General features: G+C 47.7%; 1 long non-coding RNA gene across 1 annotated transcript; it reads left to right on the top strand.

The window, feature by feature from the left end:
* The first annotated feature begins 15,636 nt into the window (after positions 1 to 15,636).
* On the top strand, positions 15,637 to 25,916 carry LOC141748747 (uncharacterized). The gene is made up of 7 exons (XR_012589089.1): positions 15,637 to 15,861; positions 18,836 to 18,950; positions 20,961 to 21,081; positions 21,204 to 21,309; positions 22,200 to 22,313; positions 23,548 to 23,637; positions 25,440 to 25,916. It is a non-coding gene; the product is annotated as an uncharacterized LOC141748747 (long non-coding RNA).
* Positions 25,917 to 26,944: the final 1,028 nt, after the last annotated feature.

Here is a 26,944-nt window from a genome sequence, read left to right as displayed (position 1 = left end):
CCTAGAAGGAAGGATTCTGCTGGCCATGGTCTTCATCCAAAGTACACTGAAGTTACTGTCCCGCAGTCTTCCGCAAGGTTTGGGTCAGCCTTTCGGAGAGACATAATAAGAAGGGATAAGATTACCTCAATAAAAATGAAACTGGATGATAATGCACCCGGAGCACAATTACGGTGCTATTCAAATGAGCTCCTGTTCTCTATCAGGTCAGCAAGGTTATGGTTTCTAGAGGGGTCAAGAGATTAGGAGAATAAACTAATTATTCTAACATCAAATAGACAGAGAGGTGATCGCTGATTGGTTAATTCATTTTTCTTCTGTGAATCTATTTCTGTTCAATTAATTAAAATGACACATATGTTATACTCTCCAAATATCACTCACATTATTATGTAAAGGTTGAGTTAGTCATTATGTTGGAAAAGGTCAGGGCTTGAATTTAATGCTGGAGGGAGATACTGTCTTCCATTCACTCGTCATAATTACCATCCAGTTCCTGCCCTACCCGCTGATGGGATCTCGGCTATGGTTTTCAATGGACTTGCCACACAAAGTGCTTTGGGCATCCTTCCAAGAGCTTCTCCAGCAAAGGCAGGATTCCATCAAATATTGTGGTCTTTAAAGCCATCGCTTTGGCAGGGGAGCTGAGCTGTATCGCTGGCGGTATGTGTAATTCTTCTGTCTTCTACTTATCTCAAGACATTACCAGGGGCCTCTAGGAGAGACGAAGACTCCGTTGCGTTGTAAACTTTATGTGAGCAGCTCTGGGAGATGCTTGGTCGGCCGAGGTGTGGATGCACAGAACAGACCAGCAGTAGAAGAGCAGATACATAGAGGAGTGGGCGACTGCGCAAGGGTGCCTTTGCTTCAGCCTCAGACCCATTGACCCCGTGCAGCTCTGACGCATGCAAGCACTGAGTCGCTCGATGGTAAGTGAAGCTTATAAATGACCCTTTGTTCATCGCTTCAGCTCCACGGGATAATACAAGAGCAGAGATTATTTTTGCTACTGGTCAGCAGGTGAGTGGCAGTGATGAGTGAACCATAAAACAAGCCATTCTTACTGTTAAATCTGGAGCGTTTCCACACATTCATGGCTGGGCTCAGAAATAACCTCAAAATAGCCAGAAACATTTGCACATAGAATCATAGAATCATTTAGGTTGGAAAAGACCTTTAAGATCATCAAGTCCCACCATTAAAGGCCACCTCTAGTGATGCAGACAGAAGAAATGAACATCAGCAACGGTGGGTTTGGTGTGAGCATGGACAAGGCACGGCGACTAGCGTGCTCACCATGTCCAGGGAATGACTCCCCATTTCAAGTTCCCCGTGAAGGTGATGCTCTTGGGGCATCTGCTATATGGATATGTGGGGTTTGGTCTTCAGGGCCACCCCCCCAGGACACTCCTCTATTCATGGGCTCTTCCCCTGGGAAAACCCAAATCTTCTCAAAATGGAGAAGGTCAGATGGATATTTACTGGCCTCGTAAAACAGCCACAGAATATTCCAGGTTACTATCCAGTAAAGAGTTTAAACATTTGGAACAGGTTTTTGTGGTAGATTGTAGACCGTAGACTGAGGGGGCACATGTAGCCATGGGCTTTGCCAGAGTCTGTAAACATAAATCTGCGGTCACGTTTGTCATTTTAATGCCTTACGTGAGACATTTTGAACTTATTTTAATAGCCTAGAAATATTTTTTTTTTTGTAAATATATTAGTTCTTCTTAGCTACACTCCATTAACTGATGTTTAGTTAACATGCGTGTAGACTGTATCAGCTATTTTAATAGAACAAGAAGGGGAAGAAATGCTATAAGACACGAGCTAGCATCGGATTTATCTGCAGAGAGAAAATATTGGCAGAAACAAACTGTGGCAGGATGTTAAAAAATCACCTGCTTCTTAGAGGAGATACAATTGGGTAACGATCCATGGAAACATGAACATTTCAGATTGCGTATCTTCTATTCAAATTTATGGCCAGCTGTCAGAGCACTGGTGCCCCTCACTCCACGAGAGGGATTACTCTTTGCCAAACCGTAATGAGCAGACTATGGGTGGCGCTAGAAAAAGTATGTGACTCTTTGAGAAATCGCAGCGCATCGTATTAACTTCCCTCTGACGTTAGCAATTTCCCATCATATTGTATTACCAATCACTGTCACTAATATACCATGAAATTCAGATGTATAATGTAGTGTACAACTCAACCTCTCATTTCAAAGGTTTGTTACCCATAATCCTGCATGAGTCATTAGTAATGTCACTGAACAGACTAAAACTCATTCACTTCTTACAGTGTTTCCCTTGCTAGCAAATAACTGACATATTACACGTGGGCACAATGCTTAATTCTCCAGAGAGCTTTGATTGCGGCATTGTGAAATGTGGGCCTCTTTAATGGGCAATCGGGTCTACACACAGCCCTCGACTATCCCCGGTCTAGCGCGCCCCGCCGGATGGCTGAACAGCTGGGTACTGTGATAAAGCATCTATTTTTTGTTAAATTATTTATCTATTGAAATGCGCTTGTGGTGTTTTAAAGGCAATATCATGCTAAAAGGTAAAAATACACCCACCCAAAACGGAAAAACTTAAGGGCACGGTTAAAATTTGGGAAAGAACTTAGACTTTTTTTATTGTTCGGGACTTGGTCTCACTTGCAAAAGTCACTTAAAGGCTTGTGACCCAAGCTTGGGGACAAAGGTAAGCACCCAGGTCCCTCAGGAACCAGCAGCAGAGGGGCAGGAGAGAGGCCCACTGCTATCCATCCGGAAATGAGGCATGGATGAAACCCAGCTGTTGCTGGACATGTTCTCTTAGTTTTAAGAGCAAGGAGAACCTCTCAAGGCAGGCTCAGCAGAAGGTTTCACAAGGAAATGGAAAATGGACTGTCTGTTCATCTCCGAGAGGAAAAGAGATGGCTTTAGAGAGTCTCGACCTACCTGTTGGGTTGTGGTATTCCACAAACGGCTTTATGGAACTTCACCATCGTGATGTTGGGCCAATTATCCCATCTGGGAAAGTCAGCTTGAACCGTGGTCCTGCTGCCCAGGGTGACATGCCCTCTTGCAGCCATGCAGTTGCAGGTTTGTAGGTAAACCACTGGTCCTGCAAGCCAAAAGCTACAGGACAGGGCTGTGTTTAACAGTGAGCAGCAGATAATCATTTTGAGAGTGTAGATTGTGGTAAATTTTGATTTAGCTTCCATTTCCTCCTTTTGCTCATGTGAAAGTTAAATGGGATGGTGTCAAGAGCCTTCCTGAGACAAGATGGATCACATCTACCGCTCCCCTTTGCCTCCATGCTAATTATCCTGACAAATTGGTTTGCCGTGATTTGCTTGGGAAATCTGTTGGTCATTTCCCACCTTCTTATTATCAGACGGCACACATAGCATTCAGTTGTTTTACCCGGTCTTTTTGCAGGTGATAATTTGTCCGGTGGGTCTGTGCCTTCTGCACAGCCACGGGGAAACCCGGTGAGTTGGTGCTTTTGGGTGAACTTCAGAGCTGGCACCTCTAGCAAGAGAAAAGGTGGGTATGGTAATGGCATGCTGCGCTGGTAGGTTATACATGGTGGCGGTCACTTGTGGCGGAGACCGTGCTCTGGATCCGTCGGTGTCTGCTGAATGTCAAGGTCGTGCTTCCTTCAGGTTCACCTTGTTTCACAGCTTACGTATGATAACTGGAAACACCACTCTCTTCCTGACTCCTGGCTTAGAAACACACTAATAGACTGCCTATTTATTCAGTTTCTTGTTTAAATTCAGTCATTCTTTCTATATATTTTATTTTTAGTCCATAATGTAAGCTTTTTCTTTTTCTTTTTCACCATCCTTTCATCAAGTCCAAGATCAGGTCAAGCGCTTTACAGCTGGCAGGTCATTCTGTTCACGAAGGCACTCCCATAGGTTGATGCCGAAGCATGTTTGAGGCTTTTAGAGAGAAAACAACGCATTTAAAGCAGCGGGTGAAGTAGCCGGCAGGCTGAGGAGCAGGGTGGCAGCGGGTCTGTGAGATCACCCAGCAAGGCATGGCTGTAGCTTCTTGCTTTTGCCTCACCCGGGCTGTGTGGAGGTGACGTTGCAGCTGTAATTTCTTCTCGCGTGGCCAGCGAAGCTGCAGCCATCGATGCTGAAGACAGCGAGGTTCATTGTCGATTCTCCCAGCAATAGTGTGACAGGCCCAGCAGTTCCTGCATCGTCAGTTCAAGTACTTAGCCTGCCATTCCCAATTTATTTCGTGAAGTGTCTGCGGTCTCCACATTTGCTAATGTCACGATGCTGATGTATCTATTCTTGTCTCTGCGAGGATGCAAAAGAGGGACATTAGAGCCAGCGCCGCTCTGTTAAATACCTTGTTGGCAGGGCATATCAGAAACAGAAGCTGTTTGTGAAACGCAGCTTGCTGAAGCTTATACTTCATGGAGTATGTGATTATTGGACGTGATGCCGGTGACAATAACGTACATGGCATTTTAGCTGTTCCTCTATACGATCTGGCTGAGTGACGGTTTGTGACCTGATTGGCACACCAGTGTCTCTGCCTATACAAATAAGCAGACAGATATGCTCAAGCCGCAATTAAAAGCGAGATCCAAGCTGTTACCAGCTTGAATCAGGCTAAAGGCATACCAATCCTGGAATGATGAGCCACCAGTGACACTATCAGTAACTTACAGTAAATTAACTTTTGCAGCCTGGCCTGGGCTGGGCGTCACGGTGCAGAAACGTGTTACCCCCCCGTCCTGGGGCTGTGCGATGCGGAGGGCTGGTCAGAAAGCTTCAGCAAAACACTTTCTCATCCGAAAATATTAGTTTATCCAGCCCCAAACTAGAAAATACAAGCGCCAGCAAAGCACAAGGGTTATGGCATTCACCGCCAATGATTTTATTAGTTAAACCTTATTTTCTGAAGCCCTGGGTTGAGTGCTCAGACTTCTGAGGCCCAGGCTGCGCTGGCTGCCTTGCTCTCCATCCCCGGTTCATCAGGATTCAGTTTTGACACTTTTGAAGTTTCAGATCTATTTCTGGCCGCCTCTACCGCTGTACCCCTGCTTGATGTTTAAACGGCAGGAGGAACAGCAAGGAAGCCTTCGCTTCAAATCCCAGTTCAGCTCGGCACTTCTGTAAATTTGAGAATTTGCATAAAAACACCAAGTCTCTACTGCAGTTGCTAAATCGGGCTTTAGGAGAAAATTATCTTAAAAAACCTCCTGAGTGGAATAGAGGGATGTCTACATGCCTACATACATCTAGCTTCTACATGCCGGCTTTTTTGGTAAAATTTTCTGCTCTCAAGCCCGGAGTGGCTCAAAGGTGTTCAGGTAAAGCCAGATGTTTAAAGGCTTGTCCAAATGCAGCTGCATTTAAAACTTCAACCGTGCCTAATTTTTAGTCATTCATATTTATTATGAGCCGTATTGGGGTCCAGGACTCATTCTGCCCCCTAACGATTATTTCTACCCATTGGAAGGTGGGGCTGGGGCTGGTAGATATGGATGAGACCCTGAGGCTGGGCTTTCTTTGGAGCTTGGAGGCTAGCAGGCAAGAGAAAAGAAAGAACAAGAGAGGCTTGCTTCTTTTGCAGAAGAGACCGAACTTAGCTGCGGCTTGAGACCTCGTCAGCACAAACGAGGGAGCTGTTTCCTCTCCCAACATGTTGTTCAACTGTGGTGCTCATTGCCGTCGGAGGCTGTGATGGCCAAAAGCTTAAACGGTGCAAAAAACAATTAGATGAGTTCATGGCAGAGCAGTGCAGTGCGGGCTATTACACACCAGGAGACAGAAATTCTCCAAGCCCGGATCACTGGGGACCATCAAAGCACCCCAGGCAATTATCGTTGTGTGCTTGTCCTGTTCTTCATCTTTTCCGTAGACGTCTACAACTACTTGGTGTTAGAGACAAAGTACAGGGCTAGAGGGACTTCTGACCTGAGCCACCCTGGCCATTCTCATAAAGCAGAAGGAGATGACTGTTTTCATCCCTGCTGTAGACAAGACTTGAAGGTGTGAAGACTGTACAGGCTCTCTGTTAAGCGACGTGAGCTCTCAGTGTCTCTGAGAGACGTTCCTGTTATAAAGAGGCTCAGCTCTCCCTTAGGAGACAGTCCTGAGGAGGCTGGCGGTCAGTCCTGTGTCTTGCTAGAGGACATTGTGTCTGCTTTGGAGTAGGGGGGAGGAGGGGGGGAGGAAAGACACAAAAAAAGCAGAGGGTGATTTGGCAATTCCAGCGTCAGCAGGAGCTGATCCCAGTAGTTCAACATAATCACTGAAAGCAGAGAAAATCCAGGAAATTTCACTGGAAGCGAGCAAGAGCTTGCCAGCCGGCAAATGCCAGTGTAAGTAGGTAACTGGGAGCAAGGGGTGCAGGGAGGGTGGTGTCATTTAGCATCACTTCCAGAAGTGCCGCTTGTGTCTGAAGAGAAGCCTGTAGAAAATGTGCCCCTTTTTGCTCAGCCTCCCTCCTCTGCCACGCATGTTTACCTGCCCAGCCCTGCCGCGCTGGTGGGCACCTCTGCGCCCGCAGAGCCTCAGCTAGCGTGACGCATCTCCAGAGCAGCCTGGGTTTGCCCAGCCCAAGGAGACCTGCCTCCTCCCCTGCTGCCTGGAGTGTCAGCGCAGAGATGCTGCTCATGGTGCAGCCAGAGCATCCTCCTGCTCCTGCTGAACTGCTGGGTTCTGCCCCACGGATGGGGAGGAGAAAGGGTGGCTAAGGCAGGGCTGGCGCAGGGCAGAGCTGGGTGTCCAGCCTCAACACAACCAGCATGTTTTTTTCTTATAGGATCACAGAATGTATTGGGTTGGAAGGGACCTCCAAAGGCCATCTAGTCCAACCCCCCTGCAGTCAGCAGGGACATCTTCAACTAGATCAGGTTGCTCAGAGCCTCATCCAGCCTGGCCTTGAATGTCTCCAGGGATGGGGCCTCCACCACCTCTCTGGGCAACCTGGGCCAGTGTCTCACCACCCTCAGTGGAAAGAACTTCTTCCTAATGTCTCATCTGAACCCACCCTGCTCTAGTTTAAAACCATTGCCCCTCGTCCTATCACTACATGCCCTTGCCAACAGCCCCTCCCCAGCTTTCCTGTAGGCCCCCTTCAGGGACTGGAAGGGGCTCGAAGGTCTCCCCGGAGCCTTCTCTTCTCCAGGCTGAACCCCCCCAACTCTCTCAGCCTGTCCTCACAGCAGAGGGGCTCCAGCCCTCGGATCATCTCCGTGGCCTCCTCTGGCCCCACTCCAATGGGTCCATGTCCTTCTTGTGGTGAGGGCTCCAGAGCTGGACACAGGACTCCCTGCTCAAATAGTCTGTTTCTTTCAGTGGCATAAAGGCTGGTAACATCAGTGTGTGGCTGCTGTTCTTCTTCTGTTGGAAAGCTTCCCTGTCTCTCACCAGTCACTGGGTTCTCTGGACACTCAGCATCCAATTTAATTTCTGTCCAGCTGCCTCTCTGGACTTCTGGCAGGACTTCGTCACCAAACGAGGCCAAATCTTTTTTGGCTAGCAGAAAATGAGGGCATTTTTGTTGTATTAGAGGTAAATTTCTCATGTGATCATCAAACCCAAAGCAAGATTCCTGCAGCGGCGAGTCGGTGCCAAGCACCGGTGCTGTGCTGCAGACAAGATCTACCCCAGCTCAGCCCAAGACCGCATCGGGGTAGCACATGCAGTATTTAGGCTGTCAGTACACCAGCGACACCTCTCCACCTACCAACATTTCTCTGGCTATTCTCCCACTCGGTACAATTAACTATTTAACATCTGACAGCTCGGAAAAGCTTGACCGTGTTCCAGCAACGGTCTATGAGCCTGTTCCACAACCTAACGCTCCGAAATTGCTCCCTGGCCTCCATTTCCAGCAGCCTCATCCAGTGCGTGAAAGAAAGAGCTGAAGCCATTGGACCGTGTTCACATTCTAACATCAAAATTGATTTTTTTCTGCATCTAAATAATAATTTTGTTGTCTCGGGATAAGCTTTTTTTTGGCCTTCAAGCTCTTGCTTTGGGATTTTTCTCTCAGAAATACCTGATCACATTAAATATCCATGCTGAACACTGTGCTTTGCTAAAGGAAAAAAAAAAATCAGGTTGTAACTGCAAACCACAATCCTTTCTAATTTCCTGAACAGCATTGTGCTATTCAGGGTTTCAGAGGTATCGTTTCCTACCCTAGACCATATGTGGCATGGGATATACTCCAGTAATTCTCCATAGAGGCTTAATATTGAACAGTTAAATGTAATGTTAAAGAATCAGATTTACAGGAAAGCGTTCTGCTTTGTTGACCATGTTAATAATAAGGTTCTGCAGGAAGATAACATCTGGGTTTCTGTAATCCAGCCTGCTTTTGTGCGAGTTATTTCTGGTTTCCTGTGAAATGTTTGGTCTTAAGGTTCTTAATAACGACTTGAATTTGGATGTTTCTGCAGGCATCCCTGAAGCAACACCTTACTAATGATAGGCTCTGGGAGCTTGTGGGTGTGTTAATTTGGATTAATTATAGCATATTTGACTTGCCTTTGCTATAAAATTGACTTGCCTAATTTGCCCAGTAGAAGTTGTCACTATTAAATCCAGAAGGTTTATGAGGATAAAGATCTTGGGCTTCTGGTGACCCTCCTAAACCCTTAATCAGACCAGAGCTGAAATCAGTCAAACGTGAGGTCCCATGCCTGTATTTAGGGTTGATGGGCATCCATAAATCCAGGTGCATGCAAACCCAAAACATCTTATGATTTGATATTATTCTAATTGAGAAGGTGTGGGGGAGTCCCCAGTCTCGTGGGGAACTGCATTAACTACGGATTTTCACTTTGTGTTTCCAGAACCAGCAATAGGTGGTCCTGGCAGGGGAGAACAGGGATGTACATGGTTCTTGTCGCTTCGCTAAGTGAGAGCCATGATGGGGACAGCTTCATTAACCAGCATGATGGCTCCCGGGGGCCGGGGCCGCAGCTGGAGACCCCACGTCTGGCAGAACCTCGGGGCAGCCGCTTATCACATGGCGAAGGACCAGCGCCAGCTGCTTTGCTAAATTAAAAGGTAACAGCAATTCCCACAACACTTCCCAGCTCTTGCAATATCACTTTCTTCGGGATGCGGGGAAAGAGGCTTGTGCTGAGCCCTCCAGCTCAGAGACACTGGACCACATGCGTGCCCTGGACTGGGAATACTGGTGTGCAGCTGCAGGGTTGGCAGGGGCTCTTCCTAGGGTCTGTCAAGGAAAAAGCTTAATCAAAGGCCACGCATTTCTAAGGATTATTTATTACCTGGTGTGCTAATGTTTCCTTAAGGAAAACCTTGCTTTATCGAATTAACAGTGCTGAGCCAGCAGCCTCTCTGTTTGTGCCTTTTAAATCTAAAATCTAGAGGGGATGGTGTTCAGTGTTCTTGTGAGGAGCCCTGTCTAATGGGCAACAGCAAAAAAAAAAAATGAAAACAAAACCATACCATAAGGAAATATATTTTTAAAAGGGGAGAGAGCAGGCCATGGACCCTGGGGGTTACAGATTATCCTGGGTGGTGCAGAGAGGTCAGACGCGGGGTCCCGTGTGCCTTCCCCGGGCTGCGCTGGCAGGACTGAGCACTGCAGAACAGCACCTTGGTGCGGAAACGGTCAACCAGATCTCACACATCTCCCAGGCTGGTAGGTTTGGGAGGGCCCTCTGGAGATGATCCAGTCCAACCCCCTGCCAGAGCAGGGTCACCCACAGCAGGTGGCACAGGAACGCCTCCAGGCGCGTTTGGAATGTCTCCAGAGACGGAGACTCCACCACCTCTCTGGGCAGCCTGTGCCAGGGCTCTGCCACCCTCACAGGAAAGAAGTTCCTCCTCATGTTGAGGTGGAACTTCCCATGGTCAAGTTTGTGCCCGTTACCCCTTGTCCTGTCACCAGACACCAATGAAAAGAGCCTGGCCCCATCCTCCTGACACCCACCCTTTCCGTATTTATAAGCGTTGATGAGATCCCCCCTCAGTTGTCTTTTTTCCAGACTGAAGAGACCCAAATCCCTCAGCCTTTCTCCATGAGAGAGGTGTTCCAGTCCCCTCAGCATCTTGGTAGCCCTTTGCTGTCCCCTCTCCAGCAGTTCCCTGTCCTTCTGGAACCGGGGAGCCCAGAAAAGTCTGGGCTTTTCACATCGCCGTGAAAAGTTTCCACTTCACCCTCCCCCGCTTTTCTTTCCCCCCTGCTATGCGAGGAATAAGGGAAAGAGGAAGGAGAGATGAAGTTTTGTCAGCAATTTCTGAACGAGCTCTAATGTGAGGCTTTTTACCTTTCAGTGAGAATGGGAGAATTATATACTGCCCTGCCGAGCCAGACTCCAACATCCTGTCCAACCTGCCTGTGTGGCTAATTTGTCTTTTTATATTGTTAACATTAAGACACTTTACACCAAGATTAACTCTGCTGGTAATTTGACTTCATTTGTGCCTGGAACGCTGCACTATGTAAGCTGCATTTTTATAGCGAATATGTGGAAGAAAATGTTCGTCCTTTTGCTTGTGCTTCTCTTGGGCTGTGTCTTCATCAGCCTCTGAGCAGGTCTGAGATGGTAAAAAGATCCGCTCCTGTTCACGAGCAAAGCCAGAAGGGTTTCATACAGGCCATAGCACCATTTTGAGAGGAGGCTGATTTCTTGTTCAGACTGAAATGCCGTTTGATTAATAAAATGTGTTAATTTACATCCAGTCGGAAATTAAATAACAGCTCTGACGGGAGGCACAAAAGTGCCTTTTGAAAATATGTTAAGAGCAGTTTTGGGGGGTCTCTACCGTATAGAAGACACAGGGGTTTGCAAACGTGACGTGTTGCCCAACAAGCCCCCATGGGTCACTGGTGCAACCAACTCATCCTCAAAATGATTAAACGATATCGATGGCAGGGACTGTGTGTAGGAGAGGTGGCGCGATCTGCACTGCATTGCAAAACTGGGAACAGCTGATTAAATTCTCAGGCTCTTTCACATGTCATAAGAAAACTAAGGTAAGAACACGATAACCTGTAAATGGGTTAATGAGAATAAGTTAAGCATTGTTAAAGCTGTGTTTTCCGTAACAATCTGCGTGGTTCAGCCAATGTGGAATCGAAGAGTTTGGCTGCATTATGTTTTATGACGGATGGGCATGGAATTTAAGGATAAATAATCTATGGGGAAATAGAATCAAGATGAAACGTTGAAAAAAAAAGGACGCAAAATTGGAATGAGTGCATGTAGCATGGCGTGATAACACTCAGGGTGGGTGAGATGTGATCAGTAGGAAGAGTGGCCCAAGTGACCTCGCTGAGCAGGTCGCACGCTGGAGGAGGTGACACCAGGGCAGCGCCGAGCTCCTGCTCCTCCCCGGCCGGGAGGGTTCAGCCCTGAAAGGGTGTCCAGGGATAACTTTGCAGGAAGCTATTCAGAGCGGTATTTCTTCCCTGAACCTTGCTATGCCGGGGATTACCAATTAGTAATGATTTTGTGGTTAGAGTAATTCCGTATTTCGTTCGTTGTGTTTATTGCGTAGGGCATTAGCCCACCAAGTAATGAACCAGGAGCAGCCGACTGATTTCGGCAGAGCATTCGCTCAGATGATGAAGCTGGTTGGTGATCAATTATGGTTTTGTTGTTCAGGGAAACGACAGTTTCGAGGAGCATTAATTTCTGTGTGTGTAGTTACAGTGGAAAGCAATATGCTCTGAGATTATTTTATTCTAACTACTTCTAGAACTCCCAGTACTGGAGAAATGAAACTTAAAAGTTATGCTTCCTATGGTATTTTACATTAATTTTGATCATATTATTCTTCCTTTTATGAAGCGTCTCTCTGGTGCTCATAAACCACAGAAATTGTTATCATCTACTCTGCCTACAAGTTTACATGATGAGTTGTTATATGCAGAATTTCCCTGTTTCTTTATGAGATTTAATACCTGACTCAGTTTTGGCACAAAGAACCTTTCCCACAACGTCGCACGTAGGTACAATCCATTCCCTGCGCTGGGCGTCCTTCACACCTGTCAGAAACGCACATGCAAATCAGACATCGGTTCTCTCAAGATCAACTCAAATAACCTCACAACCGCACGAACGCAATTAAGAGCAATGTACTCACAAAACCCCCAACGGATTCCGCCCAGCCCTACCAGGCTCCCGGCTCACAATCGGAGTGAAAGAGGTGGACTTTCGGCTATATTCTCTATAAAATTAGGGGCTTTTTTCTTTTTTATATATATATATTTTTTTTAATTCCAAAGTTATTTCAGGTTTTTGGTGTGCACCAATTGGGGTTTTTTTTCTTGCCTTGGGAGCTTCCGTGCGTTTTTTTGCTGCCTGCTAAGGGCTGTCTGTCCTCGGGCTGCCGAGCAGGCACACATCCATTCCTGATGAAGATCCTGTTTTCCTTCGGCTCCCCCATCAGCTCCACCTTTGACTCACGGAGCCCGTGTTAATTAACCACCCCGCTGGCTGTAAGAGAAATATGCCTGCGAATCCAGGCTGACAATCCGCGTGAGGAAAAAATGCGCAAAGGAAAGCTCACTGTTAGAATAAAGAAAACTCTGCAACTACAATTTGGTTCACAGGAACGAAACAGCATTTTTTTCAACAGCTAATTGCCAAAGGAGCTACACGCACGCAAGAAAAATCAATACAGTTGATGAATCCTCTGCTGTTTTACAGTTAAGGATAATTCATTTCTAACGACGCTCGCTATTTGTGTGTATGAGCATCAAATAGGAGGAAGCACAGTAACTGTCCCAAAAATTTGGCTCACGCAGAAGACCAGGACGCTGGTTTCTTCTTGTTGGGGCTTTCTGTTCGATCTCTAGGAAATTTAACAGAATTTAATAGAAAAATGGAGTTGAGTACGCCGTTGAATAGCAAAAAAAAAAAAAAAAAAAAAAAAGGGAGTATTTTATATATTAAGAAGTGCTTCTAACGACATCTATTTTCCTAATAGTGTTTTGTTGAATGAATGGCTTGGACAAAAGCGCTGGTAAATCGCCCGAAACGAGACTGCCTGACACTCAAATAGCCGCTAATGGTAGGTAGCTCCTTGACTTCTTGTTAGATTTCTTTCTTGCGTTCAATCCTGCCCTTCTCATTCCATTATGCAGAAGGACACCACTTTGCTTAAAGGGTTATCAGTGTCGCCGCCATTGGAAAAGATCCGGGTCACATTTTAAATACCTTTTTGCAGATGGGACTCACATGTCCTATTTGAGATTCAGCAGAGCTTCCCCGAGGTTGGAAACCTTCAGAGACGACGGCTGGAAAGGCTTTTTCTCCGGTTTGTGGCAGTGAACCTCCCCGGGGGAGCGGAGCTATCAGCAGCCACTCCATCACTAACCACGCAGGACGTTTTCCATTTTAACTCCTATTTTTGCTCCTTTTCCAGTGGAATGATAGTTACAGAGCGGGAGCTAAATCTCTCTTAATCTTAGCGGTATCTAGGGGCTCTGCTGCCCTAATCTCGCTTTGTCTCCACTGGGTGTTTCTATGGCAACTCCCCGGGGAGTTTTCCTGTTATCTGGGTGAAGTTAACTGGAAACAAGTAAATATGCTTGAGATGAAGTGGTGCTGGAGAAGACTGATGTGGCCTCCAGAGCGTGGTCCGGAAAAAAGCTGAATTATTTGCAGGAAACTTCCCCTGAAAGAGGCCTGAAGCTCCCGCAGTCAAAGATTTTTGCCTAAAGTGCATTTGGCGTCCCTGATGCCAGCGCAGTCCCAGCTAGAGGCAAACTTTGCTGCAGTAATAATAAAGGATACGGAGCCCAAACCGGCCAAGCCTGGAGGTGCCTTGCTGGGGAATGGGATTTTCACAGGCAGTTTGAGAAGATCGATAGTCCCCGTTCTGACCAAATTATAATAAACCTGGTGTCACGTCTCATTAGCGGGCATCTCTGCGTGGTTTCACACCCGGTGGGTGAGAGCCATTTCGACGGCAGCACGGCATCGCTGCTTGGAGGGGGCTGCGCTCCCCAAAGCGGGGGGTGATGGAGGGGACTCGCCAAAGGGACGCTCTGAGGGGAAGGAGGTCTTTCCCTGGCAGCTTTCTGCGAGGAGCTCGGGGGCTGCTGTGCCAACTTTGCCCCGAATTGATAACCCAGGTTATCTCCAATCAGAAGATTCGTGTCCCTATTCACAGCCCTCTCACTTCACCCTCCCTCCCGTTCCAAGGCTGTGGATCGGACCTTTCCATGTTGGTGTTGTAACTGACCTTAACGTGCTTTTCCTTTGCATTTTAGACCACCACAGGCCGAGCTGTTGGCGGACCAGCAGCTATTTGAAAGCTGCCAGACCTTTGCGAGCTGGTGAGCTTTTCTCTTTGAGCTTGAGAAACATCCCCGCTGAGGAGCTGTGACCTCCTGCTGCTGTCACCCCAGGGAATGGAAAACCTCCTCTGCGGCGCAAGCTGAGATACAAGCCGGCTCCCTTCGCCCGCTTAATTTTTTGGATACCGGCCACGGGTTGCTTATCATCGGTTCTGATCCCTAATGCCGAGGTGCTGATTCTAATCTGAGGCTGCAGCCGGGTTTAAATCTTTATCTGCAATCGCTGAGTCTGAGCGCTGAGTGTGCAGAGACGTTATTAGATTATTAAATCAATGACACTCAGGTTATTAGTCACACTCATCCGCATTACCTGACACTGTAATGATGTTCTATTTTTACTTCCAGCCTGCTAATGTCCCAGAGGTACTGAAATTATGACCAGAAAATTAATTTCTATACATTTGAACAAGAAATAGAAGTATAGGGAATAATCCCACATCGACGGTGTAAATCCTAATGGAGTTGTTTAGAGAAGCAGCGGGGAAAGGGAGAGGGTTGGGAACAGCGTCTCGCACGCAGCCTTCCCTCCGTGCTGCCATGCCAAGCTCTGGTGGGTATGGTGGTTGCTAATAACCAGGCCAGACTATTTCAGCTTGGAACTCATTTGGGGCAATTAGGGCTCCTGAGCTGGCATTAACGATTTCACTCGCTTGGCCAATACTTTCTCGCAGAATCTTGTCGCAACGGGCTTTTTTTTTTTCAGGCGTGAAATCTAAACCCAGTAAACAGAAAAAGGCCAGCACATGGCAAGATGTTGTTTATGTTTTCAAAAACTACTCCTTAAGCACAGGCAAATTATCATCCCAGCCCCCAGGTTGAGTTAAGGAGGGGGGCCCAATCTGACGACGCCTGAAGACTGAATCCGATGTTATTTCTGCGCCGCATGACTAACCGTCTGCAAGCGGGGAAGGAAGCTGTTACTGTGGAAAAATACCACGGGAGACGTTCGAAGCCCATCCCCACCCCTGCCTCCCCTCCCTGCAGCCAGGGAGCCACAGAAACGTGTCCCCCAAGGCTCCGCTCCCTGCCTCCAAGCCCCTGGGTGGGAGCTGCAGGGGAGGGGTACAGGCACGGGGTGACACTGGAGTGGGATGGGGAAAGCGCTGGCGGTGGAGGCAGAAACCGGCGTGCCGGGAGGGCGGCTGGAAGAGGCGAGCTCGGCCGGGGTACCAGCCGGATTTCTGCCGGCGCAGCTCTCCGGGGAAACTTTTATGGGGGCGGGGGAACACGGAAGGAGGGGAGCATATGGTGAAACACCCCACGAGGGAGAGCCGTTCGCACCCTTTCCCCACGCCGCCCACAGCCCCCAGCTACTCGCAAGTTCCCTGAGCTCATCGATTACTGGCTGCAAATCTCCACATTGCTTAATTATAACTTGGTTTTAACGCGTTAGCCGCGCAGTGCATTTATTTCCTATTTGCAATTAATTCCAAGGCGCTCACCGTGCCAGAAATGGAGCGGGGGTGACTTTCTGAGGTCTTCAGCTGGGGAATTTCCACTGAAAAATGGAGAGAGATGCGTGAGTACGAGCGCGGGGGTAGGTATTGTTGGTACCTGCTAAATGCATGGCGCAGGATGCTCTTGTGAGCAAAGTTAGTAGTGGAATTATAATGAGCTGAGTTGTTTAGGTGTAATTAAAAGATGGGGTGAGAACTTGCACGGAAATCCTTTTCTCCAAGCTTTGGGAAGCCTGCTAATAAGACATAAACATTTAGCAGCTCAGCTGGAGTACTGTGTGCTCTTTGCTTTAACATTAAAGGGGCATTGTCAAGTGGTTTTAATTAATTAGCTGGGTTTTAAATGAAATCAAGTCAATTTGGAGCAGTTAGGCTCCAAATTAAAGTTGTTTTCACCTGGTGGGAAATGTCCTTCCAATTCTGAACATCTTAAAGACAATGAAAATTAAAAACGCCTTTAAGAAATTGCATCCACATGGTTCCCTTTCCTTTTCCCATTTGCCCAGAGAATGGCCGGTATTCTGCTGATCTGGCATTACTGTAACTGTTATAACAACAGTGTGTCTCAATCAGAGCCTTTTAGTCTATATATGCTGCAGCTAGCATTTACACGACGCCTTCCGGACACGCAGTGCCCAGAACCCGCGTCAAACCTGATTTATAGGCTCTTGAATATACTGATCTCCCTTTTTATTACAACTTCTCGTGGTGCAACGCAGCCCTTACACTGATAGGTAAATAAGGAAGGTGGGCAAATAGGTCAGTTTGCACGTCAGTAACGTGATTGCGGAACAGGAGTGGGATACGGGTGTTTTACGCTCAGCCTCCAGTGCCTATGAGTTTTCTGTCCACTTTTGGCCACATTGGGTGGTGGGACAGAAGTTTCAAGAATTACGAAATTCTTACAGGTACTGTGCAAATCCACGGCTGGGAAGGGGAGGGAGCCCAAACCAGCACCTGCACTGAAGGGAGATGGAGCAAGGCCAGATCAGAGAGGGAGGCGGGGGATGCAATCCCGTTCTCCAGTCAGTGGAGGAGAGGAATTTCTATTTTTCTTCTTGCTGTTTTTGGAAAACAAATGCTGTTCTCAATATTGACTTTTTAAAAGAAAAAAAAAAACAAACCAAAAACAAAAACCCCACCAACAAAGTGTGAGTTTAGGCAGTTCTTATTAGGCCAGCACAATACCGTATATTATCTTAGATGCTTTGTGTTAGATTTAGGGGGGGAAAAATCAACACAAACTCCCTGTGACACAATAGGCCATAAGTGCTGGAAGCCCTTACCGGCTATTATGCGAAGCCGTTACAGTCTATTGAGTAAATAATCTACAGATTAAAGCTTTCTAAGTACACAGTAGCTTGATAGGTAACCAACGAAGCCATTACGATATGTCATGTCAGTAAGAGGAGGATTAAGGTCCCTTACGCTTGGTGCAGTGACAGAGTCTATCTGCCGCAAACCCGTGTTAAACAAAAGCGATGGCCTTTTTAAAAAAACCTGCGGAGCAGTTGGGCTCTGGGGCTGGGGACGGGGATTCGGGGAGAGGCAGCTGCTTCTGCTTTAATTTATTGCAACCCGAGGATGATTCCGCACGTCGGCGACTGCGCTCTCTCTCTCCAGCCCCTCCGGGCTCACCTGCTCCTGGGCCACGGGTGGCCAGAGCCAGGGCCATCTGCCGTGGAGGAAGGATCGGATCGGTGGGTTTGCAAGGGGGGAGCTTCCAGCTCTCTTTATGGAAATAAGGCAGAGCGCTTTCTCCCTGAAACCTGCTAGAAATGTGTGTGCCGGAGAGCCTTGCTGCCAGGCAGCAGGACGGGAGGAGGTAAAGCCTCGCGACCGGGGAAGAAGCAGGGTGTTGGGTGGGAAGCCAAGGGGCTCTCCTCAAGCAAGAGAGATTTTTGCCTTTCTCCCCTGGCCATCCAGCCAGCCACCACCCTGACCAGCCGGGCAGGGAGCCCGGGATGCCGCTCCTCTCCCCTTCGCCGGAGCCCGGCTCAGCGCTCCCGCAGCCCCCGGGACGTCCCAGTCCTCCCAGGACCTCCTTCTTTCGCAGGGCCCTCCTGGTTAAGGCGCATCCAGCATCCCGCCTCCCCCCTCCCCCCCCAGCATTTAATTACTCCAGGTTTCCAGTCGCTCTGGTGAGTTTAATATGAGCTATGTAAATTCCTCCCAAGAATGATAGGATTTTGACAGCCTGATTTGCCTCGCAGGCATCCTCAAACCAGCTCATTTTCTCTTCCCTGGAATTTTTGAGTGGTTGGGTGGCATTTGATTATCATTGGCTGGCATATCTGAGCTCTGGGTTTGAGCATAAAGATATTTTAAATTTAATAGGTTTAAGATGTCATTATTTCCATGCTGATGAATTTATACTTGTAACCAGAGAAACTTAGAGCATTTAATGAACTTATTTAGATATCATGGTGCAAGCTTTAAACCCAATCCCCGGTATAAAATTAAATCACGTTGGATAAAAACTAACACCCAGAAGCAAAAACTGAACTGGGTAAATGAACGAATTTCAAAAGACAGAATAAATACAGACATAAGGCACCTAGGGGACAGATTTACTAAGAGTTTTTGCACTGTTTTCAATGGGGCTTGTAATAGCATAAAAAGTATTAAATCTGATTTACTAGAAAGGATTTGTATAGTATTTCATCGCCTGCTCCCCGGTGCCAGCAGCCCCTTCCCCAGCTCTCCCAGCCCGCTAGCAGGAGCTCTGGACACAGCCAAACACTCGGTGGAGAAAGCTCCAGCTTTGCTGAGGAGCACGCAAGCAGCTAGAGAAGAAAGTAAGGCAACCATTGGGTGATCCGAAAGGATTAACAGTGTGTTTCTATGAAAATCAATTCTAATTCCAAAGGGGTCAATACGGAGCAGCCCTGCTGCACCGGCCGGGAGATGGATGCTGCACGCTCGCCCGCGGGACGGTCCTGCCCGCCATCCCCAGCATGGTGGGCCTGGGGTCTGCTGGGGCTGAGACTGCCCTACGGGAGCTTCCCTGGCCAAGGCTTTTCTGAATATCTTTTGCGTCCTATAAACTTTCAGAGCTCCTGCAAGGAAAGCATCCCCTCGGTAGCAACGGAGACTTCAGTTTTCCCCATGAAGAGTTGGTCACGTCATGCAGAAGGGTGATGACACACAGGCCAGGTTTGGAAACACCGTAAGTGATCTTTTTTGTTGTTGTTGTTGTTGTTGGGTTTTGGGTTTTTTTAAGCCATTAGAGATACCAGGTGAGAGAAGCAGCTCTTGATGTACTCCTGAGGACCTCATTCAAGATGTAAGTAATGTAAGTAGCGATGAGCTTCGCTAGTAGTGACTGTTGTCAAATTCAACATTCCTGTGGAAAATGTGGAAGATTTGGAAGGTAAGGAAAATATGTCCCTACCACAGCTATATTTCATTTTAAAAGAAGCTAGAAGGGAATGACGAAGCAGAAGAATTCAGAAGGAATTAAATTAAAAAGTTTTTTAAAAAAAAGAAAACGAAATGTTGCCTAATGCTACCTACAAGCAGAGATTCCTCATTTGATGCTTACCAAAAGCATGCAAATGTACCAGAAAGCAAGCCAGCGAGGCTGAACAGCAGAAGAGTCACCAAAAGGTACCAAGCTTTCACAAGATTAATCTCCTATGGACTGGTAACAGGTTGGAAACCAGGATTAGGAATAAAGTCCTATGCGAGTTTTCACAGTCAGTGGAAACTAGAGTGGAAATCCTGCTGGTACCTGTGTTGGGCGCTGTCGGCATATTCCGAAATGATCTGGAAAGAAGAGGTGAGTGGCGAGGTGGCAAAGCCTGCAGGTGACACGGATTTCTCCAGGCTAGCCAGACCTAAAGCAGAGGTTTGCAGAAGGATCTGAGAGAAATAAGTGGCTGGCTGATATAAACTGGCAGGTGAAATTCAGTGCCAGTAAGTGCAAATTAATGCCCTTGTTAAAACAGGTCTATCTACACGTACAGAACGATGGGCTTTGAATTAGCACTCACCCTGAAGCAGGGAAATGCACTGGAGCCTTTGCGGCCGCTCCTCTCCAAACGCTGGCACCGTCCTCAGGGCCACGGAGAGGGTGGAGGGAGGCTGCGAGAACGAGGAGCATCGCTATGCCCAGGTCAAAGCCCTGCACACACACACCCCTGATCCTGCATGCAGGTCTGCTCCCCGTTGCAGAAAAGCTGCAGGAGAACAAGAGAAGGTACAAGGAAGGCAACAAATCTTGTCAGACCCAGGCACCAGCCCCTGTGATTGGAAAAAGCTAAATAAGTTTAGGGCTCTCTCTTGGGAAGGACGTGATTAAAGGGAAAAGGGTAGAGGTCTGTGCCGTCGTGAGTGACGCGAAGGTGGATGGGGATGAACGTTGCTTGTAATGCGAGAGGGAGAGTCCCAAACCCCCGCTTTGGGGAGAAGAGGGTTTGTTTCTTTATTTATTAATTTATTTTGAAGTGCGACACTCAGCCGTGTCACTGAATGATCAGCCGCCAGTAGAGCGGGTCGGCAATTTTACAGCAGAACGGTTTTCTGAGCCACTTTCGGTCGGAAAATGCTGATTCGATGGTATCAAGATGCTCTGTGGGAACACGTCAATGCCATCAAAGCCGTCAGCAGAAGCCAGACATCTGCCCGGCCTCCCTGCCTGCTGCCCAGCTGGCTGGCTCCCTGGGACAGCTGGGCCCTCGCGCCGTGGCCAGCAGCCCATTTGATTTTCCTTTACTTTGTCATTGTTCTATTTATATTGCTTTCTTTTTTTCCCCCTCCATTTTCATCTTTATGTTTTCTATCCAATGTACTTACAGCATTAGAAAATCCCCTGTTGCCTATCAGAACATCGAGGGTCAAATCAATGTACAAGTCACACAATGAGAATAATTTATATTATAATGAAAATGAGCTTTAAACATGCATTTTAGGTATAAAAATACACAAGTGTAAAGAATACACACAGTAAAAATTTGGTTTTGCTTTTATTTGTATATCGTGTCATATATTAAGATAAAGTTATATTTTATGTTGCATAAAGGCTGAGTCTGTGAAGACAAAAAGATACTTTATTGGATGAATCACTTTCTAACTCACTGGGCTAAATGGAAATGGCTTTTTTGTAGGACACAATTTCAGAATTTCACTCCCTGGGCAATTTCAACATTTTGCTGTGTTCGGTTGCTTCGTTTCACAGATGCTTCTACAAAGAGCAGGAAAGATGGACTGGATGTTTTCTCTGTTTAAATGAAAATACCTGTTCTTAACCTGAATCAAGTCTAATGTATCACTCAAAATGGATGAGTTAGATTTTAAAGGTAGGTGGAAAATAAGCCATATCTGGGGTAAAACGATCAATCAAACCCCCTCCCTTAGTCAACACATTACTGGAAACGGGAGCAGGATAAACTATGTAAAATACCCGCCTTTTTAATCCAAGATGGGAAGAAAAGAGAAGAAACAGATAACTTTGTGACCAGGTGAGGATGTCACCAGCTGCAAGTGATACCACTCTCACAAGAGAACCAGCCCTTGCTAATCACCAGGTAAGCAACTCTTTTGTACGTCTCAGCATGCTCATTTTCACAGAATCACAGAATGGTTTGGGTTGGAAGGGACCTTAAAGCCCACCCAGTGCCAGCCCCTGCCCTGGGCAGGGACACCTCCCACCAGACCAGGTTGCTCCAAGCCCCGTCCAGCCTGGCCTTGAACCCCTCCAGGGATGGGGCAGCCACAGCTTCTCTGGGCAACCTGGGCCAGGGGCTCACCTCCCTCACAGGAAAGTGTTTCTTCCTGATATCCAATCTAAATCTCCCCTTCTTCAATTTGAGGTTGTTACCCCGTGTCCTGTCATTACACTCCCTGATTCAGAGTCCCTCCCCATCCTTCCTGTAGGCCCCCTTCAGGGACTGGAAGGGGCTCTGAGGTCTCCCTGGAGCCTTGTCTTCTCCAGGCTGAACCCCCCCAGCTCTCTCAGCCTGTCCTCACAGCAGAGGGGCTCCAGCCCTCGGATCACCTTCGTGGCCTCCTCTGGCCCCCTCCAACAGGTCCATGTCCTTCTTGTGCTGAGGACTCCAGAGCTGGACACAGTACTCCAGGTGGGGTCTCCCCAGAGCGGAGCAGAGGGGCAGAATCCTCTCCCTCGCCCTGCTGGCCACACTTCTTTTGATGCAGCCCAGGCTGCGGTTGGCTTTCTGGGCTGCCAGGACACATTGCCTGATTTTGATTTGAAAGACTTAAGTTTGGTCCATACAATCACGTGAATGATTGGAAGGGTTGATTTGGAGGTTGGATTTTTTTGGTGAGCTGGTGGTGCTGGAGCAAGTTAGTGAAACTCCCTGGGTGCAGTGAGGCACAGGAGGGTCCTCCCTTGCGTCCTCCCGGCACTTTGCCACCACGGCCCAGGCGAAAGCAAAAACTCCATTTCCTCCAGCAGCGTCGGCAGCTCCCCCAGTCTTTGGTGTGACGACGAGTCCAGCTTCTCACGCTTCTGAGGCTCCTCTGCCCTCGGAGGGGGGTCGCGGGGAGCCGAGTGCTGGAGCCATACACGGTAAGCTGCCCGGGGATCCCACCCCGCCGTCACCCCCAATAAACTGGAACGCTTGGCTGAGACCACTTCAGCGCAGGGAGCCGCCGCGCCACAGGCCAGCATTAGCAATTAAAATTAGATAAACAATTAGCCTGTGAACTCGGCATTCGGACCACCGCTGCCTCCACAGCCGCCGCAGGAGCCTCCCGCAGCCGCTGTACAGCCCGGCATTCCCGGGGTGAGAGTGGCGTGGGCAGGTTGGGATGCGGTGGGATGCCTAGAGGAGGTGCCAGCATTGACGAGGGGACTCCGGGGTATATAATGGTATTTATTACGCCTTCGGTTTCCTTTTCCTCTCCCCTTCTTCATCAGGGCACTGGAGGGAATAGGAACATGCTGTCTAATTTCCTAATTTTCCTGTCAGCTTTCTGGCTTTCAAAATGATTGCAGCAGAAATCTATAAAACGAGGATGAGGGAAGCAACCTTAAAACCATTGTAAATCTCCAAAATGGATGCAGAAACACGGTACTCAAATAGGAGTAAATAAAAGCAAGGAGAGATTCATTCCAGTTTTCTCCTCTGTAAACCTACTGGCAGCTTGGATTTATTCAGAAAACAACATTTAACTGAGAAAAAGGGAACCCTGTAAAATAGTAAAGATTATACCGTAAAGCTAAGCACCCTCCATAAATCATAGCCTGGAACATTGCTAAGTTATAGGAACCTGCAGATGTCTGTCATTAAAGGGAAAGTTGCTCTCCCGGCTTGGCGGGCCACACTGCGCCGGGGTATACGGCTACAAATGAAGCTGCTTTCATGGGGGAGCCGCAAAAGTGGTTTTAAAATAGGAATTTCACCCAGAAGGCGCGTGAGCTGTTCAGCAGGACTCAGGCTTACTGGGAAACCACAGTGGTAATCTCAGGCCCGATTTACAGGAGGCTCTAATAAGTCTTCCCTGTTTAAAATAACGCGGCAATAGTTGATAATAGTGCGCACCTGAGGGGAGAAGAGCGGGCATGGGGCAGGGTGCTCGGGTACCAAGCCTGGCGTTGTCCCCATTGCAAAGGATTCTGCCTGTCCAAAGGGATGAGGGCTGCTGGATGGGGCTGGGGTCCTGTCTCCCAGCTGGTGGTTGGGATGAGTCAGGACAGACCAACGGGCCTCCTTCCCTGCTCCGGACACATTCCTGTGTGCTCACCTGAGGCATCACTCTGTTTCCTTTCGGGATGAACTCGTCTGGGGCTTCGACTCAAGAAACAGCGGGGGAGACGCTCGAAACAAGCCTGCGAAGCTGAAAATAGCACACACCGGCTGCTGCTGCTTTCAAGATAAAGGTGTCACCAGGTGAGCTCCTCTCGGGTTATATATTAAGCCACGCCATGACGTAGGACCAAGACACATACAGCCCCCACGGGGCGGTGCCGTCTCTCGGAGCCGCGCGTCGCAGGTGTGCGGGGACGGCCATGCCAGCGCTCGGCTGCGGGGTGCTGGGGGAAAGCCCGGGCTGCAGCGGCTCCCCGGGAAGGGTCGTGCCAGGCACCGCTTCCCAGAGGTGGATCACGCTATCTGCTCTCTCGCAAGAGCCTCCGCGGAGGCTTCATCCTAAATAACCGCCCCGGAGCACGAGCACTCCCTGCAGTGGTCCCGCGCCAGGAGGTTCGGATGTAGGTCTGGCAATCAGAACACCCAGCATGTAACCAGACCTCCCCGAGCCTACCCTTGTTTGGAGGTTGGAAGTGCTTTGTCCCACTCAGCCGCACTCGCCAAGGTTCATGGTTTTTCAAGGTCACCATCTCTAACAAGGCCAGGAGCCTTTCCTGATGGAAACTGGCACGGCAGCTTATTGCACTGATTTTTATTCCGTCCCCCCCCCCGCCCTTCTAATTTCTATTGTGCCGTTCTCGCTTTCCTTTCTCAGCATCTTGCCTGCAGGTGCTGGCACAGCCTTGCTGGGCTCGCTGCTCACCAGGCCAGGGGCTTTCCCAGGTGCTACCCAGGCTCCCCGCGAAAGCTGCGCTCACAACGCTTTCCAAAAAACCTGGCCAGAAGGAACTGGCTCCCACAGTAGTTTTCTTCTTCTCTGTCTCTGCGTGAACTAGAGAGCTGCTCACTGCATCTCTAACAACTGTGTTTAGCTCCTTGTCACAACCCCCTTTTGTGCTTCGGTGGAAAAGGCATCACCAGCAGATGCAATTTCTTTCAGTGCTGGAATTGTGTTTATTTTACTGGAATTGTACTCCATTTATCTGGTTGCGAAGGGACTAGGCAATTTATATTGGCAGCACTCGGTGTACCGAGATTGGCAGCGGTCGGGCACTCATGGCTTGTTACCCAAGGAAAGTTCAGAGCATACTAATTTATCCCACCACGGAGCAGCAATAGAAGAAATGTACAGTTGGTATCAATCAGTCTTACATTAGTAACACTGTAAACATTTTTTCAGATGTTAAAAGAGCCAATAAATCTGCTTTATTCTATTTCATTGTAAGGTCCACTTCTTCATCATACAAACAACTTCCAGGTAATGGAAAGGATATTGCATCCACTATTCACAATTCACAGTTTGACCTATTATTTGTAATTTTCAGTGCCTGCCTTCTTACGTGGTGTTCATAAAATGAGATTAGAGTGATTTACAATAGTGAGAGATGGAACAAGACGAAAAGGAGATGTGACTCATTAGGCATTATCCTGTGGCTGTTGGAAGGGACCCGCGTCGCTCAGGAAGATGTGCTGTGACTTTCCAAAGCGGTCCAGGGGATGTAGATATACCTTTGAGGGGTTTCAGCACCAAATTCAGTTTCATCTGAAAACATGGCCCACCGGCCTTGCTTTTATCTTGTATAAAACCGACCAAGGAATTCAGATTGAAGGCTCCCAAAGCTCCTTTCCAACCCGCTGGGCTTCTCCGATATTGCTCTACAATGGTGCCCTTCAAACATTGCGTCACTGAGCTTTTCAAAGGTGTAAAAGATACTTTTATTTGCATTCAATGCGGGGGAATTTTGCTTTGGTTGTAATTTATAGTGCTTCAAAATTATCAATATTAGTATGGTTCAAGTGCTTAGCTGCTGCATTTGGATTTAAGGAAGGACTTCCTTCCCTAGTGGTCCAAACAAAAATACTCTTATCTGTTCTGTTAACAGGTATGAACTGGCCTTCACTGAGCAAATGGAAAAGAAAGAGGAAGGACACCCAAGGGTTTATTTTAATGAGCAGGGAAATAAACTCCAGCAGAAGCCGGCCCACCTCCTGGAGTCATGGAGGGTATTGGGAACCGGTGAGTGGGTTCCAGCCCAGCCATTTGGAGGGGGGGAACAGCCCCCTGGTTCAGTATCTCCTGCCGCTTGGGATTCTCTTCTTGAGCACTTGCACATTTCTGCCAAACTGTTTAGTGCATCTCCCTAAAAAAAAAAAAAAAAAAAAAAAATTGCTTGTCAAGAAGCAGCACTCGTTTCTGTTCTCTCCGAGCAGACAGGATCTGTAACAAATGACTCAGATGCAGTAATTACACTCTGTTTCTTCCTATCTTGCATTGATTATTCAGATGGAGAGAGAATAGTTCTCTCCTGAATAAAAGAAAAGATCTGAAGACCCAAATATTAGATCTTTTTTTTTTTTTTCCCCCCTCCTTTGTTTTTCAGGTACTGTTTACAGCCGTGGTATACTGAGGAGATGAAACATTTATAAACAAAACCTCCTGTCAGAGTGCTTGTAGTTTATGTTCGTTTAAAGAACAATTTTGTGTCACCTCTTTGTATTTTAATAGTCAAAATAAATTTTGCATAATAATTCAACTCCTCTCTGCTGCCTGTAATGCCTATCTGCATTTTTCTGATGGATGTTTGTATTTGTTTCCTATGATTTACATGACCTGACGTCTCATATAATGAGCTTCCCAGTGCAAATGCCATTTGTGATACTCCGTGCAGTGCTAATCTATCATTGGATGACCTTACAAGTGCTGGGGTCACGGATTCAATCAGTAAAATGTTTCAGGGTGTAATTAATTAATTTCCCCCTCCTCACTCTACGACTATTCACTTAAAATTTGATGAAAGCGATGGTTTTTTCGTAACACTTCTTCAATACATATGGTTTGTTTGTGTAATCAATCACGCTAAGTTGGGGAGTTCTTAAGTATTCATGGCTTTGTCTTGCTTGAAACTTCCAAATATTTATTTTCCGGCATAATTTAATAGTTTAATTAGCCAAAGAACTAGACAGCTACTGTCCTTTTGAAAGTACGCTCAGGTTGTGATTTAATAACGTGGTTTTGCCTTTGCTAAAGCTGAGCTTGATTGCCCTGTTGGGGCAGTGGAGCCGGTCCGACTGGGAGCATCACTGCCTGGCTGGATGCGGAACTTGCAGGAGGCTGAGCTGTGCCGCGGCCCATTGCAAACCACGGCAGATCTGTTGGCTCTCTGCTTTAGGCTTCTCCTCAAAAAAAAAGGGAGTTTGCGGTATTGGCTTTTAGCATCCGTTGCTTCCACCCGTATTGCTCAAAAGGCCACGCAGGCATCAGGCGTGAAGGCTGCGGATAATGGCTCTCTTGTGCAGAGCCATGGGGTTTTCCTGCTGTGGTTCAGGCCACGCTCTGTAGGTCTATGGGTCGTTTCCATGCAAAGCAACTAACAAAAGCTAGGCTTAA

Source organism: Larus michahellis, chromosome 9 (assembly GCF_964199755.1).
Source record: "Larus michahellis chromosome 9, bLarMic1.1, whole genome shotgun sequence".
Classification (NCBI taxonomy): domain Eukaryota; kingdom Metazoa; phylum Chordata; class Aves; order Charadriiformes; family Laridae; genus Larus; species Larus michahellis.
The sequence above is the reverse complement of the archived record's forward strand: the minus strand, read 5'-3'. Positions and strand labels throughout refer to the sequence as shown.